Below are 23864 nucleotides of genomic sequence, written 5' to 3'. Positions count from 1 at the left end.
GAGCAACCACACCTCTCCCTCCTAAAGTGTACTGTCTCCAACTGTAGGGCAGTCTCTCTAAGAAAGCTGAAAGAATAAAGGAAACCGGGATTTAGGAATAGAAACCTTTCTGGCCAGCATTAACAGCCCTATATGTTATTGATTTTAAACAACTGCTATAAATAATCCTAAGTCCTCTCAGGTTTACTGGCATTTGGACTATTGCTGTACTGATCACTACAGGTATGTGCATGTGACCTGGGACGTAGTCAGCACCAATCCCTCTACTCTGGTCCCAGTTTAATAGTGTATTTTTTAAATATAATCTGTTACTTTCTCATTAATAGTGCATCAGTCATCCCCCCAACACACACTGCCTTTCTAATTTCTCTTGTTATGCAGCTGTAACATACATTTTTCCTTGCTGCAGAGAACGAAACTTCCTCTAACAATAATGAAGATAACTTATACATTTTAGAGTAATACAAACACTACTAATAAAAGTTAAACTGAATAAAAACTATCCTACCCCACACCCCATCCACCCCCGCAACCTCTAAGTTTATTTCTCACCTTAACCACACCTTCACATAGATACTACTAGTCCACAACAAATTACTCCCGCTAAAACCTACCTAACCAATAAGTACTTCTTACACCACCAAATTGCTATACTTGACAAATACTTTCACCCACTTATGAAACTATACTACCAATCCACAACAACCTCTGCCATCAAAACTTAACCAATAAACCAATAACATTCCTTTACATCTCCTTATTACTATAACTGACAATAAAGATATAAAATATATAAACGATATAAAAGATTTAAAGATGACCTCCTTTAAAACAACGCGTGCCCTAAACTCCCCACCGTGATACTAGGTCTCACTCTAACCTCTCTCAAGTTCATATTATTAACTTACTCTATATGTCTTACCAAACACAACTCCCTGGATACTTCACATTCCACCAAATTACATGATTACAATGTAACCCCTTCAACCACCCTGTTCAACATAGGTCCCCACAAATATAAAAATCACTACACTAACCTTATTAAACCTAAAATACTCCATACCTCCAAAAAAGGTTCAAATGTATTATCACCACAAAAATTGAATATTCATATATGTGCACTACTGAATTTCCTGCTAGCAGGTGAAATTCACCCAAACTCTGGATCTTCTCAGGCACCAAGTTACTCCATAAATAATAAATCAATCCTGCCTGAAAACCTAAACTCCTCTCCTGTCAAAATAAGAAATAGCAATGAGACTCAATCTGTTTCATATGAGTGTCAGAAGTATCATAAATAAAATTCCAGAACTACATGCATGGACAAAATATCACTCCCCTAACATAACAGCAATAACAGCAACTTGGCAAAAAATGGATATCAGTAACACAGAAATATCTCCCCACAACTCTCCTTCAAAAAAGGAAGCCAACCTGGTGGACCCCTGCCATTAACAGAGTCTACAACAGAAGGAAGAAACTGTTGCAGAGAAAGGTGAAGTTCCAAGACTGGAAAAACTCCCTTATTAGCCTCAATAAAAAGTTGAGATCCCGCACAAAAGCCTCTAAAGCTAGCTATGAAGGCAAAACTGCAGCAGATACTAATGACAACCACAAGGCCTTCTACAGCTATGTGAAGAATCTCTACGGCAATACCCAGATTTGCTGTGAGTTACTGGACAATGGTACCTCCTATACACAGACAACAGATATTGCCAACATACTGGCCGATAGATTCAACTTTACCCCCCCCCCCCAAGGTACCATTTACAATACCGGAAGAATGCCAGGCTCCCAGTATTACTGCAGCACATGTTAAAGCTGCATTGTCCAAGGCCAGGAATACAGCTTCCATGGGACCCGACAACATCCCTGGCTGTGTTCTACCTGAACTACAAAATGAATTGGCACAACACCTGTGTGTCCTGTTCAATCACAGCCTCACCTCAGGCTTTGTCCCTTCCAAATGGTGCACTGCTACAGTCATCCCTCTCCATAAAGGGGGAATGACTACATACCCTGGGAACTATCGACTCATCAGTCTGACGAGTCTGATATGTAAGGCTATGGAGCACATCATCATGGACCTAATTAACAAGGATATAGGAAATCTCCAAACTCTGGACCAAACGCAGTTTGGTTTTGTGAAGGGCAGAGCATGCCTGCTCAACCTGGTGTACTTCTTTGAGTCAGTCACCAGAGCTGTGGATGAGGGCAAGGTAGTTCATACAGCCTACCTCAATCTGGCCAAAGCCTTTGATATCATTCCCTACTCAGGAATTATAGATAGACTCACCAAACTTGGCATCAACCCCTATATCACTAGATGGGTTGCAAATTGGCTCACAGGTAGATCCCACAGTGTGAAAATAGCAGACTCCATGTCAGACTGCTGACCAGTCACAAGTGGAGTCCCACAATGATCAGTCCTGGGTCCACTTCTGTTTGGCATCTACTCTTCTCAGAAATCCAGACCAACACAGGGGGACTCTGGCTGACCAAGTTCACTGATGATTGCAAGCTGGGAGCCATTATTAACTCCCCAAGTGATGCATGCATTCTACAGAAAGGCCTCACTGAGACAAACGATTGGTGTCAAAGCCATGGCCTTAAGCTCAATGCCAAAAAATGTGTCGTAATTCCCTTTGGGAAAAACTCAGTTCCCACAAGTTACCACATCAATGGTAGTCCACTGAACATTGAAGGCATTATAAGAGATCTGGGGACACAGGTTGACAGTAACCTCTCCATCGACTACCACATTGCCACTGTGGTCAGAAAGTCCTTCTATGTGGCACATCTCATTACCAAGGGTTTTGCATCCAGGAAGAAAGAGATTATCATCTCTTTCTACTCTTCCTTCATTAGATCAATCATCGAGTATAATGCCCCACTTGGCATGTACCTCACTAGAGACCTGCAACAGCTGGAGAGGCCACAAAAGTACCTCACAAAGAGGATCCTAGGCCTCAAACACATGTCCTACATGGACAGTCTCAAAAAACTCCAGCTATTTTCAGTCTCATATCATCTCCTAAGAGGCAATCTCTGTTTGCCTTACAAAGCCATGTCTGACCCAGCCGTGTTAGAAATGCTACACCTAAAGAAATCCCAATCCCTCCATACCACACACTCCAGAGACCTCAACCCCATTACCACAATCAACAGAACATGCTGGAGGGACAAGTTCATATCCCAGAGACTGCCCATGCTCTGGAAAAGACTTCCCATGCCTGTCAGGCAGAGCACCTCACTGGCCCTCTTCAAGAGAAATCATGATGAGTGGATGGGAAATAGAAAGTTCACCCCGGGGATCACTCCAGTAGCTCTACTCGATAGAGGCACTGGGAACTAATTTCGGGTGGAACTATGTCAGGGCACTTCTATTTGCTAGGCTTGTAAAGGCTCCAGGGTCATTAGTTTAGTACACACCAATGAACAACATTGGCTTTAAAATCCTTACAGCTGATGGATTAAACAAAAAAGCAGAAGGAATAGTATTAATGTACTGTAGTAGCGTAAACCTGTCGCCTTTCCCTTATCTCGTACCCTACTTCTTCATTGTCAAACTAGTTCTATGTCAACTAAAAATAAACACAAACAAAACAATAAGTGCAGCAGCCCTTTTTATCCCACTTGGAGACAATATCAGCATGCTGGATTGCATCCTATCCTGGCTATCTGAAAATGATAAAACTGAAGCACAGTAAACTGACCAACATGAAAATCCAGGCACAAGCAAAAATATAATCTGATTTATTGAGACCATGACAAAACACCAACTATAAACGCAGAAAATATAAAAGATTAAAGATAAGTGCTTTCATTTGCTATCTGAGTAAAATGAAACTTCATCAGATAAAATCACAGTCATACGACCCATTATGAACTCTAAATTGTCACATGACAAATTTCAAACCTGGAGAACCTTCCTTTATGTCCTATAGTGGACACAGGCAATTCTAAGACCAGCCCCATCACTAGATTTATTGACAATCAACTCAAAGTCCCAGATGCAACCTCCCACATTCATTTAAGGATTCATGGGGCTTTCTAACTCAATACATCACTTGGGGGATTTTCAGATGGAATTTTCTTAACCATCAATGTCAAAGATTTTTTCAATTGCATCCCCCACAATATGGCTTAGACTGGTTTACTGAATATCTCACTTTCAGTTTGAAAATAAACCAAGACAAAATTAACACCTTGAGTCACCTAGTTGAAATGGTTCTCCACAATAATTTTATATGTTATGAAGGTCATTACTTCAAGCAACAAACAAGTATCATTAAGGGGGCAGCCAGCAAGCCACTCTACTCCAATGTCATCATGGCAGCTTGGGAACACCGATAGCTCTTTTTTAGTACATTTTATAACCGTATAACATATGTATACCTGTTATCTGGACAACAAATTTATTGCTTAGTCTGGATCTGTCAAGAGTATTGATGCATTCATGGATTACCTTAATGGTACAACATCTTTTTTTAAAATTTACTCATACTGTTGGCACTAACACAATAACATTTTTGGATATCCAATTATCAAAGAACTTTAAGAGAAAAGCTTTAACAGCAAAAATATACAGGAAGCCAACATATTCGAATATCCTCCTACACTATTGTAGCAACCAACCTTTTTACTAAAAGCGGGCTGTCATAAAAAGGCAGAGGGTAAGAGCAGCCAGAAAGGTAACAATATTAGAGGAGTTTATTGATGAATACAATACTCTCAGCCATATGATCTTGAATTGAGGCTACCCAGTGCATCTGATTAATTCCATTAAAAAGGGAAGTCATTCAGAAGAGGCAGCCCGGAGTTTATGCTCCCTTATTAATTCTAGCAGATGGAAATTCTGAGGTTACACAAATACCTATCAGTTACCTATGCCCCCACAACAAAATAATACTGGCAGTCCCACACAGACCTTTCATAACATTGATGGGCACAGTAGCCCTAATACTGGGCACTCCTTTATCACTACTTTCAGCACCAATAGCAAAAGCATTTCTTATATCATCATTAAAAATTGGCAATTGATTTCCAGTGACAAGGACATTTATGAACAACTGGGAATTCGACATAGGATTATATATAAATGGGGGAACAGGTTTCAAGAACATATTTGATAAGATATCTAACATTTCTAAGCTTATTACTGGTAGAATGTCAAAGTGTGGGACTTGCACACAGTGCTAACATATATATTGCGGTGATGAATTATTTATCGGCAACAGAAAAAATCATTTATCGGGGCACTTTAATTATCATTCTTAGGGAATCGTATTATGTCACTTTATGCACTCAATGTCCAGCATTTTATGTCAGAAAACTGGAGATAAGGCTTAAAAATTAAAAAGCAGAGACAACTAACACCCTATATAAACATATTTCCATCAACACTGAACATAAATTTCATTTTGCTGTTTTAGAAAAAGTAGAGATTAACTCAAAGGGTGGCCCTGGTGCTATCATATTGGAACAGAATGAGTTATGGTGGCAATTTTTTTAAATGCTACCACACCACCTGGTCTTAATGACATTATTACTATAATGAGCCTTCTCACAATGAAGGTATGCCAGAAATAATCATTCATGTTTCTTATTTCTAAGTGCTTGTTATTTTTGCCTTATAGCTCAAAAATCTAATGCTGGCATATTCTAGATCCAATCATATAATATTCTGGCTAGCTGTTATGTTGTTTTAATTTTTTTAACATCAGTTTTTTCAAGATACAGTTATTCTAATATGTATTTTCAATATGCATTTTTATACTTTGTTTTTGCACCGGATTGCATTTATGGATCATGGGTTATATTTATTTTTATAAGATGCATCTGTTTGATCCTAAAAGGATATAATGTTTCTTCATACCTCTCAACCTCTTAGCACAAGAAACCTGAACAAAGACTAAAATAATGGGGGGACAAAGGCCCAAGGATAGGGACAGATTTTAAATATCGCTCTTTTAAACTTATAAAGTTGTTAGAAAACTAGTTTTTGCATTAGCATGCATTTTTGAAAGATATGAAGTCTGAAATTCAGATGTGTGCTATTATTTAATAACTTCAATCTTCAATGATTTTCCAGAAAATCACAAATTTTATGAGGTACAGACCAAAAATATGAGGCAAACATCTGGGCATTCTGCAAAAATCTGGAAAACTGAGAGGTATGTGTTTCTTTAAGGCTTTTCAGGCTCCAGGTTTGAAATCTGTCATGTGACAGTTTAGAGTTTATAATGGGGCATATGACTCACTGATTTTATCTGATGAAGTCTCATTTTAGTCAATAATTAAGAGACAAAAGTGCTTATCTTTGATCTTTTATATTTTCTGTGTTTATAGTTGGAGTTTTATCCTGGCCTCAATAATCGGGTTATATTTCCATTTGTGCCTGGATTTTCATATCTGAAAATGTACACAGAGAGGCAGTTACACTAGATGATGTTAACATTAACTGGTCAAGTCTCACGTCTGAGATAAAGACTTCTAGTACAAACCTATACAATTTGTCCCAACTTATCAGTGATCTTACCAGAATCAACCAGAAAAATGGTAAAATAACCACCCTGCATTGGTTATTAACAAATCACCCTAACAATAAAATCTCCCACAGCACCTTAGCAAGTACACTTTGTGACCACCCACCCATATATGCCACAAGAGGATGTCATACTTCTCCCAGGAAATACACATATAAATCTTCTCACAATTGTTTAACACCTCACTACAATTTCATAAGTGGAACACCCTAAAGGTCTTGCCACTAGATGATGGTGTTGTCTATTTTAATAAGATATTTATGAAACTTCTAAACAGCATGGCTCGCCTTAGCCTTAAAAGAGTGCACAACACCCCCTGCTCCTTGGCTCACTCCTACTACCAGGAAATTAACAAGGAAGAGAGATGAAGCCTGGAAGGATGGCTCAATAATAAAACAGAAAAACATCTTCAATAATATAAATACATATGAAATAATCCAAATGCAAAATCAAACTTAACAAGACACATTATTACCCCAGTTTGCAGAACAGATGCTACAGAAATTCTAGACAACTCTGGGCTTCCATATCTAAATTACTACATCTGGCTCAAATGGACAATCAAACCCCAACCCCCATTGCTCCCTAGAAAAAACAGCTAACACTTTCTCTGACCACTTTATCTCTAGCATTGCTGAACTACTTCACAATGAAACTCAAAATGCATTGCTCTCCTCTAATAATTTGACCACAACCCATTTAGTCTCACATCCCTGTTCCATTAATACTCACTCTTTCACCTTTCAACCAGTATCTGTCACAACAATAACACTTCACCCCACTTCAGAAAGGCGGTAACTCCAATGACATATCCAACTTTAGACACATTTCCATTCCTTCCTCGTTTTCAAAAATCCTTGAAAAAATGCATTCATAATCAATTAATGACTCATATGCAAACTAACAACCTCCTTATCCCCACATAATTTCAGACCAGGACATAGCACCACGCTATCTCTCCTAAACTTCAGCAACACTATTAAACAAGAGAGACAGAGAGGCCAATTGGCTTCTTCTGTGTTTCTAGATCTGTCGAAGGCCTTCAATACTATTTCCCATAGCCTTCTTCTAAAACAACACTCTTCACTTGCTCTATTAAATAACTTCCACCAACTGTTCTCAAGTGTGTTTAACGGATTAATTCATACTCATCCTTCCTACCTGTCAAAACAGGTGTTTCCCCAAGGTTCCATAGTGGGGTCACTGTTTTTCAACATATTTACCAACAACCTACACTCTGCCAAATGTCAAGCATCCCTCATACAATATGGTGATGACTCCACATTAATCTGTCCTGCTAGTGACATAATTACTTTACAACATATCACCCCAAGTCATTCTCATCATTGAAAGCTGGCTCAATAACTCCCAGCTTCTAGTCAATCCAAAAAACAAAGATGTTGCTATTCTGACCCAAAGACTGTACACACCTCAAGCAAAATTTCTCAATAACAGCATCCGATTTAACCCCTAGACAAGTCATCCCCCATACCAAGCTACTAGGTATGGCAATTCATGATAATCTGAAATTTGACTTATATTTGTAAAACGCTATCAAAAAAAGGTAACCATTTGAAATCTTGGGACCCACTAGAGTGAGTCCTGAAATGCAGAGACTTGTATGTACCATGTCTGAAATGCCATTTCTTGGAATCCTCCCTTTCTCTGAGGTATGGTGATCTCAGAGTTGGTATATATATATAAGTCTGCGGTGTGGGGGGAGCTTCCTCCAACATGCTGGATGCAGGGGGGCTTGCCTTCCTGCAAAAAGAAGTTTTAAAGAGAAGAGTCCTTTTTGAGTTTCACACTCCCTGAGTTTTTTTTTGGGGGGGGTTCAGCTTTTTGGCACTCGACATTTCGAATGCTGACAATTCAATGGGGAGCCTTAAAAAACTTCACCATAAATTTGGGGCATTGTACTGAACAAAACATTACTTAACTGATTCATCCCGGAAACTCCTGGCCTCTACACTCCTACTCCACACCTTACTATATGGCTCCCCAGTACTGATTAACTTTCAAACTTCAATCCAAATAAACTAAACAAGTGCTACAATAAAACAGCAAATGTTGCCACTAACTCATCAAACAGAACCCATCACTGCTTAGTCCTAAAACAGCCTGACTGGCTTGAATTATCCAATCAACTCACTTACACCGAACTACACCTAATACACAAATTAATATACAAACCAGAAAAAAGCAAAGCCCTTCTAGGATTACTGAACACATACACCCCTGCTAAGCCACTCTGATTTGAATACAAACAAGACCTGTCAGCAGGAACCTCTCTCTATTTCAACTATATAGCCCACTCCTGGAACTCGGTCTTCTAATCTTTTAAACATGCTAGCAACCTTAACAGTTTCATGACCAGTCAGAATAGAAATCTATTGGACAGCTGGAACTGTACATGCACAACCCTCAAAACAGATGCATGACCACCTACTCACTATAACTATGCCTTTATCACTTAAGATTCATTAACACCTCCATATCTTAGCAAGTAGTAATGGCCTAACATCAAAATAAGCTCTCACTTGAATGATACCATACTACTAATGTATGTTTTTTTTACCTTTTTAGTTAACACTTACTACTATTTATTTTCCTCTTTTGTATCATTCTATAACATTCTCATCTTTCTAATAATAATCAACTCTCTGTCCACTTCTTTAATTTGTCCACCTACTCATTACTCCTCCTCATCTCCCTCTATTCCTTGGTCTATTTTGGCAGCCGAATGATCTATTATTTCTCTTACTTCCATATTACTAGAAATACAGTCCGTATTTGAATAACTATGCATTAGTTTAAGATAGAAAGGGTAAGAGAATGCTGTAGAACAATAATAAACACCCAATATATGTTCTGATTGGGAAAGAAATCACAAAGCTCCAGTAAATGAATGTGATGATAAAAACAAACATTTATTAAAGGAGATGAGTTTAAAACCAGACAATTCAACACAAAAGGTTTAAAAAACAATTAGAGATTAAGTGATTTCGTCCCTTACTCACATGGGACATTTTCATAATCTAATTAGGATTATACCAGTTCCTTTTACATACCCCTTGAACTTCTGGTAATTAATCAACTTATAAAACTTGTGGTACCCAGGTATACTTTGAAAACAATTTTATATATGAATATGAATTTTAAAATTCACCTAAAACTTTTAACCCTGAAATTAATTAATTAGTTAACCATGTTCCAAGAAAAAACTTGGTAATATACGACAATATTAATACATGAACAGACAGTTACAGAAAAATATATATGTTATTTTATACACTTTTTTAAATATGCTTAACATTAATAGAAAAAAATCATAATTTAGCTGATCTTATTTTCAAAACAGCCATAACAGAAACATATTCATTTAATCCTGGGACCATGCTTGCATTTAAGCAGAGTTGCTTATACTCAAATTTAGTTTGCCATGTCCCACTCCTTGGGTTATTTGGGACAACTTCCAGTTAACACACTAAATTATGTTTAAATAAAAGATTACTATAATTTTCCTGCTTATATGATACAAATGCTCATAAATTCACCTCCTTAAACGTTGTTCTGTTTTTCCTATGAAAACTTTAGTATCTTATATATCAATCAATAGGAAAGGCATTTTCTAACTATTAAAGCTATTAACTTAATTTGGCAGCAGCATACTCTATTATTTCTCATTATTTCTCATTCCCATATATTATTAGAGATAAACAAAGTAGAACCGCTCAAAAGCAGCAGAAAGAAGCGTGCAGAACAGACCACCAGCAAAAATCCAAGTTTAAGTGCTTTTCGTCAAGTTTCAGACTTCATCATAATAAAGTCACATGATCATGACAAACATATATATACCATCCCACCTGACCATTGGTCAATGTAATTACATCATTTCCTCTAAAACAAACATTATACAAATTTGGTAAAAATTATAAAAAATTAATGTTCTTGCAGAAAAGAAAAAGAAAAATGCAACTAATAAAACAGAACTCAAGGAAATTCTGTCATTAAGACCTAGAACTTGGCAGGCATTAGTTTTAATCTGCCATGTCAATTCCTTGAATTCTAGCCATTCATCCATTGGTCCCCCTCTTGCTCCAAGGTCAATGTGGTCTATGGCCCCAAACCTAAAAGTATGTGTGGGGCACGCATAAATCACCATTTATGTTTTTGTTCCTGATGTCATATAGGTGTTGGTACACCCTCTGCCTCAGTGCTCTTTTGGTCTTACCAATATAGAAACTGTCGCATATATCACACACTGCAACATACACCACCCCCTTTGAGTAAGATGATTATTTCTTCCTAGGTTTTACCATTCCATAACCAGTCATTTTGATGGCCTCACCTTGAAACATGGCTGGACACTGATTACATCTCCCACATTTGTAGCAACCACCCAATATGGTTGCAAAAGAGTCCCTTTTTAATAGGCCCTTTAAACTAACTTCCCTCTTGTATACTACAGTGGGCTTATTCCCCACTACTGAATGTACTTCGTTGTCAATAGTGAACATATCCCATAATCTACATATAATGTTTCTGATGTCATAAAAGTAAAAACTAAAGGGAAGAATGAAAGCTCTTGAGAAACATTTTTGTCTCTCAGTCTGATTTACTCCAGTGAGGCCATTCTCATTAGACAATAAGCAAAAAAAAAGTCCCGATTTACCTTTTTCTAATCACCTAATTCGCAATGTCCTGAACAAAATTGCCAGGGTAACACAAACTGGGATAATAGAACAGTGTTTGGCCCAAACAATATATTCATAGAAAAGGGAAAGGGAGGGAAATAGAGTTAATTCGGTAGACTATGAAGTCCAGGTTCCCACTCATAAAGGTTTTAAAATATTCAATTATAGTCATACAGATAATATCTTGGAACACTTTAATTTATTTGAAAAGGGATTTAAATTCGTCCTTACTAAGAAATTTGATATATCTAATTATTTGTTTGAATTAAAGTTGTTTACAAGAAAACTAAACTTGGCTAAATATCTTCAGACCTTTAATAAAGATACTAATACTTGTAGAGTTGGTAATTTATACCCCTTGCACCCTATTTAATTAACCATTGAAAAAACATGTGAAGATGATTTGTGTAAACTAGCTAAGGTTAAATATGGTGTGTTTATAAAGAATATGACCAAAAGGGAAAGTGAGGTACTGAATTATATTACAAGTGATATGTCTACATGAATGATGAAGCCCAGTAAGGGTGAGGGCATTGTTATTTTTAATATGTTTGACTACATTAGTACAATGGCAGATATCCTCCATGATGAATTTACATGCACTAGTGTGTTTAAGGAGCAGGTGAATATAGCATACAAAAAATCAATTTAGATACTGGAAGAGTTCTTATTGGATCAAAGGAGTTCTTTGAATACTTGTCCATTTTTAACTAACATTAACCAGGTTATACAAGTCATTTTTAGCATTCTGAAGGTATACAAATGTATAACAAAGCCTCTTTTTTGACCAATAGTAGCCACCCAAGGATCTAAAGCATAGCCTTTAGCATTCTATCTAAACAGAAAACTTAAACCAGTCTACTTAAATGAAACTAATTTACTAAAATGATTCTTGGGATTTTCTGGACAGACTGGTGGAAGATCTTTGGGATAGTAAAGTCAGTTACAAAAGTTCTAAAGACATGAGTCTGGAGCGTTTCTCCCTGGGCCTCCGCTGAAAATAGGCTCTGTCCTAGTCGGACTTTCCAGGTCAACAAATGTTAAATAAATAAATAAAAATAAATAGTTTAAAAAATGATGTAATATATTTACTTACATGTATGCCTAGGGAGGAAGAAAATGATTTGTTTCATGATAGTTTCATTTCTTTTAAATGTTTAAAATCAGATTAAATTAATCTAATTACAGAGGTTATGTCTATGATTTTTGACAATAATTTCATACATTTTGATGGAGAGATTTTTAAACAGGTGTTGCAATGGAGGCAGCCAAACTTGATGCTCCTTGCTCATGGCAAAAAAAAGAATTCATGTTTAAAAGTGATTTTTTAAAATATTGCAAATTATACTTGCCTTCCTTAGATGAAAGGATGGGCCAGTTGAATTACTTGAAGTATTTAAATATACCTACACAGCTTTTAAAGTTTACTTATTTTAATTCAGGAAGTATTACTTTTTGGATAATAATACAGACAAAGGTGATTAAATCTAACATTTATAGGAAATCTACTTTTAGCAATTTGCACTTCTCTAGTCACCACTCATTGAGTCATAAAAATAGTGTGGTAAAAGTGCAATGTTTAAGGTTATCTTGTACGATATACACTGAGGATAGTTTTAATATTGAAATGAATAAAATTAAGGGCATGTCTTTGGAAACAGACTAACAGCTTAGTTTTTTAGACCCCATTTTCAAGGAAGTATGTAAGCAAATGGTTAATAAATATAAACCATTTTTGGGGGATGAGTTAAATAATAGTAAAAGAAAAAATACAAATGACAGCTTATATAACGTAGTGGAAAGGCTTGGATAGCCTTACAATAATAAAAAAAAAGTATGAAACAGCCCTTGTAGTGCAATACAATAAGGGGGTTAAGGGACTTAAAAATATCATTGAAAGAAATTGGGTGATTATGAGAACCAATAGCCAAGCTTTCAGTGAAGTGGGGGAAAGACCAAAGTTTGTATACAAAACGGACAAGAATTTTAAGAGTTTATTTGAGGAACCCAAAGAATTAATAGATTTTATTTTCTTCTGAAAATGTAGCTAGGGGAGTGGTATAAAATTAAAGTGGAGTTTAAAACTAGGGTGGCAATAAAAGACAGGGAGATATGGTTAAACAGCAAAAATAATTATTTACAGGGATTTACAAATGTTAAAGTATTGCAAAATAGGGGGACTCTCTCAGAACAAGAAAAGGAGCAACTGCAGAATGCTAAACAGAAAATAAGGATTACCTCAATAATATGCACAAGTTTAGAAAGACTGCTGTTAAGCAACTGGTTTTTGATAATAATTCTAGAGCGCAAAAACTTTTAGCAGAACTGAGGCAACAAAAGGTGGAAAGGGCTGTCACCAAGCTTAGGGAGCCTATAACAAGGAAGATAACAAGAGATCCTGTAGAAGTATTAAAAATATTTTGGAAATTTTAAGAAAGTTTCTATAAAGCAGAGAAATATGGAAATCAAGAAAAGGTACAAATGGAAATTTTTGCGAAAGGATTAAATATGCAAAGGTTAGAGGTAGATGAGGCTCAATTACTAACAGAATAGGAAGGGATGAGATAAAAATGGCTATGTATAGCCAATCTACAGGAAAGTCCCTAGGAATAGATGGCATTCCTGTGGAAGTTTGGAAGTTATGAGGGGAAAAATGATATATTTTAAGAAGAGGAAAAGTACCAGCATCTTGGAAGAAGGCAGGGGTAATGGTAATACCTAAAGTGGGTGAAGATCTATCGGATCCAGCTTCATGCAGGCCCATTTCAATACTAAACCATGATTATAAAGTATTTATGTCTAGAATGGCTACAAGAATGGCAAAAGTGATACCAAAATTGATAGATATCGATTAGTGTGGTTTTGTGGAGGGGAGGCAAACATTTGATAATATTAACAGGACACTGATGATCCAGAGGGAAGCAAAATGTAAGAAAATACCACATCTATTGGTGGATCTTGATGCAAAGAAAGCATTTGACAGAGTAGACTGAGACTTCATGAACAGGGCAATGGAAGCATTTACTTTCTCTGACACAATTATAAGGTTGATTAGAAGAATATATGAGAGATCAGAGGAGCAAATTAAAGTAAGTGGGGTCCTCTCCAATAATTTCTGCTTAAGTAGAGTTACCAGACATGGTTGTCTGCTTTCCCCTTTGTTGTTTTCATTATATTTAGAACCACTGGCAAAGAAAATAAGGGACTTGGAAATTCAAGGATTTAACTGGTATGGTAGACAGGGAAAGCTGGCTCTGTTTGTATATTATATTATTTTATACATGACAAAACTAGAAGGGACATTACAGTGTTGTAGAACATTTTAAGACAGATTCAAATCTTCTCAGGATACAAAATTAATGAACCTAAAACAAAGGCAATAGTGGTAAATTATGTACCCACACATGAACTGGTCCAACAATATACTTATTTATGGGAACATGATAAAATGAAGTATTTAGGAGTATGGATTAGAAATGACTCCGTTGTGGTAGCTTAGGATACGTGGGAAGAGACTAAGCAGAAGATAATACAAAAATGGAGAAACTGGAAGCTTTGTTATATGGATATGGATACTAACATACAAGCCATTAAAATGTTTTAGTCCCTTTAGTCTTATACACATGGTCAGGCATATTTTTATCAACCAGAGAAGAAGTTGTGGATAGCAATTAAAAAAGAGGTGAAGGATTTTATCTGGGAAGGGAAGACAGCAAGCGTCAAGTGAGATAAGCTGATTCTTCCAATATTATACAGTGGACTAGGATTACCCAATTTGAGGTACTATTTTAGGGCAACACAGTTATGGCTCTTATAGACAGCACAAGCAGAAAACTATAATTCAAAGTGGAAAGGAATGATGCTGATACAGGGTGAAAGCTCGAGAAATAAGGAGAGATTGGGATTTTGGATGCAGACTCTTAAGGAGAGAAACAAATATCATACAGAGTATTATATTCATAAAACAGAAGGGAGTATTCTAAGAACAAAACCAGCATGAGAATGGAAAAAAGAGATTTTGCCACTAGGGATGACTGTGGTCAGGGATACAGATAATAGACAAGATGGGGCTTCAACTTATTGGAGAAAACTGGCAAAGGAACTAAGGTATTGGGAGCAAATAACTACAAAGTGAAAGGTAATAGAATGGGATGAGGCCAAGAATTTATTTAGACTGCAGGTTAGAGATTGTCTTCCCTATCAAGGATTGATATCAGAGTACAGGCAAAGGGAAAGAAATAGGAGCTCCTGAATGAAAGACCACCACTGGCAGAGTTTTTAATAGAATCTAGAACAGAAGCTGCCGTTAAAAAAGAAATAATTAGTAAAGCATATAAAATATTGCATGCTAATTATAAGAAGCAATCAGTGGAGCACGGAAAGGAGATTGGATAAGCAATTCATAGAGAGACAATGGGAGCATATATGTATGTCTCCCAAATATGCAACAGAGTCTAGAAGATTTAGGATCTTCGCTTGAAAGTGTTTACATAGGTATTTTTTTACCCCAAGTAGATTCTAAAGAATTTTTCCTCAAGTGGATAGGAAATGTTGGAGGTGTGAGATGCAAGAAAGAGCTGGCTGGGAAAATATTTTTTGGGAGTGTAATGAGCTGTCAGACTTTAGGGATTTCCTCTGTCAGAGGTGCTGGTGAGCAGATTGGATTGACTGGGGAGATGATTTTTTTTAATTATGATACAGAATCGGAATTGCCTAGACATAGTAAAGCCTTTCAGACCCTAATTATAGTGGCTGCCAAAAAAGCAATTACTAGAAAATGGAAATCAAAGTCTAGACCAACTAGTAGTGAATACTGTAACAGAGATAAAACAACTGGAATTGGGATCTTTGGAAAAGGGAGGGAGCAAACTACATAGGAAAAGATGGTAATTGTGAGAACAATGTATGCAGAGCAGGAATAAGGTTTAGGAGGAAGTATTTGAATGAGCCATATAATGCTTGACTGATGATGACTGGATAGAGTATAAGTGATATATACTGTTTGCAACTAGAGTTGTTTCAACTGTGTCTGTGATGTATACTGTTTGCAACTAAAGTGGTGTCATGTTGTTTGTTTTGCATTTATATAAATGTAAGATTGCCTATGTCATATGTAAAAATTTAACAAAGACATCTGTTAGCAAAAAAAAAAAAAAATAATTAATAGATTTGGTAGGAAATACAATAAATACAAATAGTATTTCTAAATGTGTACAATATAATCAATGCCCATATGTATATCATGACAAAATTATGGTTTTGGAGAATAACAACATTAAATTAAGAGCTGGGACATGCCTTTCCCAAGAAGTGATATATGCAGCCAGATGTATGAGTTGCATAATAGTAGCCACCCAGGGGTCTAAAGCATACCCTTTAGCAGTATATGTAGACTGAAAACTTAAACTGGTCTACTTAAATGAAAGTAATTTATTAAATATTTTTTGGAATTTTCTGGACTAAAGTAAGATCGTTGGGACAGGAATGTTAGTTTTTTAAATAGTGATGTAATGGTTTTATTTACCTCTATATCAAGGAAGGAAGGAATTGATTTGTTTTTTAACAGTTTGATTTGTTTTAAATTTGGTTGAAATTAATTTACTACTGGAAGTTATGCCCATGGTTTTGGACAATAATATTATATAGTTTGATGGTGAGACAGGTTAAAGGTGTTGCAATGTGGGCAGCTCATGCACCAAACTATGCAAACTCGGTGTTCCTTGCTTGGGAAAAAGAATGCGTGTTTAAAAGTGATTTTTATAAATACTGCAAATTATACTTAAGTTTCTTTGATGACATTTTTATGTTATGGAATGGGCCAGTGAACTTAATTGAAGTATTTATTAATCATTTAAATACAACTACACGGTTTTTAAGGTTTACTTATTATTTTAATTTAGTATTATTTTTTTGGATACTAGTATAGACAAAGGTGATTACAATTTTAAATCTAATACTTACAGGAAATCTGCTTTTAATAATTGCTATTTTCACCTTACTACTCACCACCCATTGAGTCAAAAAAAAATAGTATGGTATAGGGACAACGTATAAGGTGACCCTGTATGATATCCATGGAGGATAGTTTTAATTTTGAAATTAATAAACATAAGGGTAGCTTTTTGGAAACAGACTACTTGCTTAGTGTTTAGATCCCATTTTCAAGGAAGTATTTGTCCAAATGGGTGACAAATATAAACTACTTTTGGGGGCTTGGGTTAAATAATAATAAAACAGCAAATATGAGTGATAGCTTTTATAACATAGTGGATTGGCACGGATACCCCAATAATGATTAAAAAGTTTGACACCACCCTTGTAGTACAATATAATTAGGGGGTTAAGGAAGTTCAAAATATCACTGAAAGGAATATGACAACCAATAACCAGGTTTTTAGTAAAGTGGGATAAAGACCAAATACTCCATATAAAATGGCCAATAATTTTCAGAGTTTATTTCATTGAACCCAAATAATTAGTAGATTTAGTAGGAAACACAATAAATACAAAGGGTATGTCCAAATGTGGACATTATAATCAATGCCCATTTGTATATGAGGGTGAATTTATTGCTTTGAGGAACAGTAATATGAATTTAATAGCTGGGAGTTACCTTTCCCAGGGAGTGATATATACTGCTAAATGTACCATTTGCCAAAGTTTTTACATAGGAAAAACAGAACTATCTTTAAGGAGGTGAATTTATGTGCACATGTATGACATAAGTAGGAAATTATAATAATGGTTTATGCATACTTTAGTGTGTTCCTCCTTTTAGAGGTTTGGATTTGGTATACTGGAAGTGGTCCCAAATAACCCAAGGGGAGGGGCATGGGAAACTAAATTAGAATTTACGGAACTGGTCCAAAAACACTGCTTGGAAGCAAACATGACTCCAGGATTAAATTAATATGTTTTAATTATGCCTGTTTTGAAAATGAGATCAGCTAAATTATGACAGTTTTATATTAATTTAAGCATATTTAATTTGTGGGTTTTAATGAACTTTGTGTAAGTGTATAAAAATAACCTATATATATATTTTTTACTGTGTTTATATACTCGTATATTAAAGTGTTCTGGTACCGATTTTTAAGACTAAGGGTGATGTGCAGCACTGTAGTAACTACAGAGGGATTAAACTGATCAGTCACAGCATGAAGTTATTGGAAAGAGTAGTGGAAGCTAGGTTAAGAACGGACGTGATGATTAGTGATCAGCAGTATGGTTTCATGCCGGGAAAGAGCACTACAGATGCGATGTTTGCTCTGAGAGTGTTGATGGAGAAGTACAGAGAAGGTCAGATGGAGATGCATTGTGTTTTTGTAGACTTAGAGAAAGCATATGACAGGGTGCCTAGAGAGGAGTTGCGGTATTGTATGAGGAATTTGGGAGTGTCAGAGAAGTATGCAAGAGTGGTACAGGATATGTACGAGGGTAGTGTGACAGCGGTGAGGTCTGCGGTGGGAGTGATGGATGCGTTTAAGGTGGAGGTGGGATTACATCAAGGACAAGCTCTGAGCCCTTTCTTATTTGCAATGGAGATGGACAGGTTGACAGACGAGATCAGACAGGAGTCCCCGTGGACTATGATGTTTGCAGATGACATTGTGATCTGTAGTGAGAGTAGGGAACAGGTGGAGGAGACCATGGAGAGATGGAGATATGCTCTAGAGAGAAGAGGAATGAAGGTCAGCAGGACTAAGACAGAATATGTGTGTGTGAATGTGAGGGAGGATAGAGGAATGGTGAGGATGCAAGGAGTAGGGGTGGCGAAGGTGGATGAGTTTAAATACTTAGGATCAATAGTTTAGAGTAATGGTGAGTGTGGAAAAGAGGTGAAGAAGAGAGTACAGGCAGGATGGAGTGCGTGGAGAAGACTGTCAACAGTGATTGGTGAGAGACGAGTACCAGTAAGAGTGAAAGGAAAGGTCTACAAGAGGGTAGTGAGACCAGCTATGTTATATGGGTTGGAGACAGTGGCATTGACAAAAAGGCAGGAGTTAGAGCTGGATGTGGCAGAGTTAAAGATGTTAAGATTTGCACTGGGTGTGACAAGGGTGGACAGGATTAGGAATAAGTATATTAGAGGGTCAGCCCAGGTTGGAAGGTTTGGAGACAAAGCCAGAGAGGCAAGATTACATTGGTTTGGACATGTGCTGAGGAGAGATGCTGAGTATATTGGGAAAAAGATGCTAAGGATGAAGTTACCAGGTAACAGGAAAAGAGGAAGGCCTAAGATAAGGTTTATGGATGTGGTGAGAGAGGACATGCAGGTGGGTTGGTGTGACAGAGCAAGATGCAGAAGACAGGAAGAAATGGAAACAGATGATCCGCTGTGGCGACCCCTAACGGGAACAGCCAAAAGAGGGCGATGAAGATGATATTAAAATGTTCATATATTAACAAGTTTTTGGAACATGGTTAACTAGTTAAAACTTTTAGGTGAATTTTAAAGTTTATATTCATACTTAAAATTGTTTTCAAAGTAGACCTGAGTTTTATAAGTTGATTCGTTACCAGAAGTTCAAGGGGTTTACAAAGGGAAGTGATGTAATCCTAATTAGATTTTGAAGAAGTTTCATGTGAGTAAGGGATAAAAGTGTTTATTCTGTTATTGTTTTTTTACAGCTTATGTGCTGAAGTTTGGGTTTTTAAACTTGTCTCATTTACTAACTTCTTGCTTTTTATCATAGTGGTTTCTTTCCCGATCGGAATGCATATTGGGTATTTATGTATTAGTTTACTTGAAATAGGCCATCCACTTCTGCAGTGTGTCTTGCTACTTGAAGTAAATATCGTATTCTTGATCGCAATTTAGTAGTATTTTGTAAATGCATTTCAATCTATTTGTGCTTTTTTTTATTGTGGATGTTTTTCTCCCCCTCTATATAATTCCTTAGCAAATACTATAAAATGTTTTTATGTTTGTTTTTGTGGAGCCTTTCTCCCCAACTCATTGTAAAAGATTTAATCTGGTGTGGGGATTTTCTCCCCTTGTATATAATTACTCATTAACTACTGTTTTAATGTTTCTGAATCTGTTGTGGTGCTTTTCTCCCCGGGCCTTCACTGAAAATGGGCCATTGTCAGTCAGACTTTCCTGGTTATTAAAGGACAAATAAAATAAATAAATAAAATACATAAATTATCCTCATATTAACTCATCCAAATGAGTCGACTGTGGGTTCCATGCATTTCTTCCAAGTATTAGCTTCTTATTATTTAAAACTGTTACTGATTTTCCACTTGAGACCATACAAGCAATAAATACATCAAGAATTGGCTAAATAAATAAAATATTATCAATCCAATATGACTAAATGAATATCATTAAAACTACAATTAATAAAACAAAGTTTAGCTAACCCTACCAAAGCTATTTACGTCATCTAAAATTGTGTCAAATGTAGTTCAGATTCTGTACAGTTAACACAACTCAATGAGCACCATTGCTGCATTTAATAGCTTCTATACATAAGCTACCGTATAAGCAACAATACAAGCAATTTAGCAGCATCTCACCAGTACTGAGCTCAGATGCACAAATGGTACCTTGTTCTTCACTCACAATACTCATGCCAACAAGGTCTGTAGCTGACTGGTGGAATGATTTGCAAGAAATAATTGTACATTATATGGACCATCTACAAAATTAAATATTCCACTCCAGGGACCTTAACCTGGTCTGCAACATATCTAGGACTTGCTGGAGAAACAGATATGTCTCTTAGAAATTGCCACTCTTCTGGAATACGCTACCAATTTGCATCAAACAAAGCCCATCCTTGACCTTGTTTAAGCATCACCTGCATGACTGGATGGGAAACTGTATATTCCTGCCAGGAATTTCACCTATGACCCACCTAGGTACGGGCAGTTGTTGTTAACTAAAATCTCGAGTTTAGGCAAGATCCTTTATATTGGGTTTCTCTAGTATTACGTTGGGTTCACATTACTAGGCTTATAAAGACCTTCAGGTCAATAGCCCACCACCTATGAACCTGTGAGCCTATTGAGTTGGCAATCATGTGAATTAATGGTTGCTGATAGAAATGCATAGCATCAAGCAGGAGAAAAATGGAAAGAAGTTTATTTGCTAAACTGAGGTGTCTGCTTTTTCCTCTCTTATCTGTGGTCGCATGACCATGAAGTTTGCATATTAAAGTTTGGTTGTATGTTGGTAGGGTAAAGCCCAACACTGTAAAAGATCATTTTTTTCACAAAATGAAACAAAGAAATTGGCATTGAATTTACATTCACTGAAACAATGTCAACAAATCTAAATTCATGTTGTGTCTGTTTCTGAAATCATCCCTGTACATGCAGTACAGGTGATAATGTATTCAGGAATGCAATTCTAAATTAAGGATTTTTATTGTATTAGACCATCAGAGATTGTCAAATTTTAGCTATTTAAGAGATGGCATTTTAACTGCCTTAAGAAATAGTCAACACATTGGTTATGCAGTGTACCTAAGGATGCTCTTACCTTACATTATAAACTAATAATTAAGTTTAGTAATAATAAGCAACCCTCACAATCTCTTGTACTACTATACTTTCCCTTTGTTCCATTCAATCATTCCTTCATTTCTCAGTACTCACTTTATCCAATTCAGGATAGTCATTTCTGGCAAGTAATGACAGCAAGGTAGGACCAAGTCTAGCTCAGATGCCAGTCCATCACATGGCACTAAAACTCACACGAGACATGGCAACCACTCTGCTGCAAGCCTGATACCTAGCAGAATTTGGGTTTGTCAGCAAGCAGCATACAAGCCCAAGGACAAATGCCCACCAAAATGTATATGGGCTTGTAGCCAGGGGATACATGTATGCATGGAATTCCATACCTCTCTCTCTTTTAGAATATTAGAAAACAATAAGTCTGCTAAACTACATTTAAAGGATCACAAAAATACTTGGCTATGCTCTTGCACCTCTCCTGGGATAACCTAAAGGCTGCCACTCTTCTCAACCTCTTTTCTTAGGCCTCTCTACTCTCTTTATTACATCTCTACTCACTAAATATCTCTCATATGCCTCCTGGTATAACCACAATGTGGTCTACTGTTTTTTGTACTTTAAAGAAGCTCCTACTCTTTATCATCAATCTCACAATTTACAAATTATTTTTCCCCACAAAACCTCTGCCATAAAGCTCTGTAGCAAGTTGCATTATATGTGAATCATAAATTATCTGTTTTCATTGTCTAGTCCTCAAAAGTAACACTTCATGACATTTTTATTCTACAGTGTATTATTTCCATATAAGAGGAAAAAAAATCTTTATCAAACTGTGACTTATTTTTTTTTATTTTTAACAACTTTATTGAATTATCACTTAAGAAACAGGTAACATACATTTATATAAAAGAAAACAAACCATATTAACATATTCCCAGTTGCAAACATTATGCATCGCATATATTCTTTTGTATTTTTATAATTGGTTCAACATTATATAAACTGATCAATATCTGCCTTCTCTTACACTTCACTCCTCCAAAACATTATTCTGCATGTACTGTTCCCACAATTTCTATTTTGTCTATGTAATTTACTCCTACCCATTTCTAAAGATCCCACTTCCAGTTCTTTTATCTATGTTACAATTTTCAGTACTTCAAATACAGCTGATTTAGACTTTGATTTCCATTTTCTAATAATTGCTTTTTTGGCAAACACCAGAATTAAACTTAACAAGGCCTTACTATGTCTAGGCAATTCAGATTCTTTATCCCAGCTCAAAACATCATTGCTTTAGTTACACCCATTTGCTCACAAAGTCAACCAACTCATTACACTTCCAAAATGTATGTTCCCAGTTACGTCTTTCTTCCCAATCACCCCTCCAACATTTGCCATCTAACTGAGGAAAAATTCTTTGGTGTCTGCTTGGGTTACAAAAGTACTTACGCAAACACTTCCACACAAAAATCCTAAATCTTCTAGACTTTGCTGCATATTTGGGAGCCATATGCCTGTCCTCCCATTGTTTCCTTGTGAACTACTTATCCAATCTCTCTTCACAATCTTTAATAGCCTCCTCCGATTTATTCCTATAGTGATTTCTCTATTATTTTATATGCCCAACTAAGTATCTCTTTATAAACAGCAGCTTCTGTTCTTGACTCAATTAAAAAGTCTACCACAGTCTCTCATTTAAGATTTCCATATCACCTTCTCTTTGCCTTTACTCAAATATCAATCCCTGATAGGGAAGTCTCCAGCTGGCAGGTGAAATGTCTTCTTGGCTTCTTCCCATTCTATTAGTTTCTCTCTCTCTCTCTCTCTCTCTCTCTCCAGATATTTGCTCCCAATACATTGGTTTTTGCCAGTTTTCTCCAGTAAATTCCAGCCCCCTCTTGACTATCATCTGCAGTCATTCCTATAGGCAAAATTTCCTTTCAACATTTTTGTGTTTGCTTAGTTCTTAAAATACTTTCTGCTACTTTATGAATATAATATTTTATGTGGCTGTTGTTATTCTCCTTATGAGTTTGCATCCAAAATGTCACTCTCTCCTTATTTCTTGAATCCCCCCCCACTTCATCATCATCCATTTCCACTTTGAATCACAGCTTTCTGCTTGTGTTATGTATATGAGTCTTAA

At 36.3% G+C, this 23864-nt stretch overlaps 1 protein-coding gene across 2 annotated transcripts in view; it reads right to left on the bottom strand.

Moving 5' to 3' along the window:
- Nucleotides 1–23864, bottom strand: part of VAC14 (VAC14 component of PIKFYVE complex) — a 3391123-nt gene that overhangs the window by 168655 nt on the left and 3198604 nt on the right. The window lies entirely within an intron of this gene.

This window comes from Protopterus annectens, chromosome 8.part0 (assembly GCF_019279795.1).
Source record: "Protopterus annectens isolate FY-2018-M chromosome 8.part0, PAN1.0, whole genome shotgun sequence".
Lineage (NCBI taxonomy): Eukaryota > Metazoa > Chordata > Ceratodontiformes > Protopteridae > Protopterus > Protopterus annectens.
Note: the sequence above shows the minus strand (reverse complement) of the source record. Positions and strands in the feature narration are given on the sequence as shown.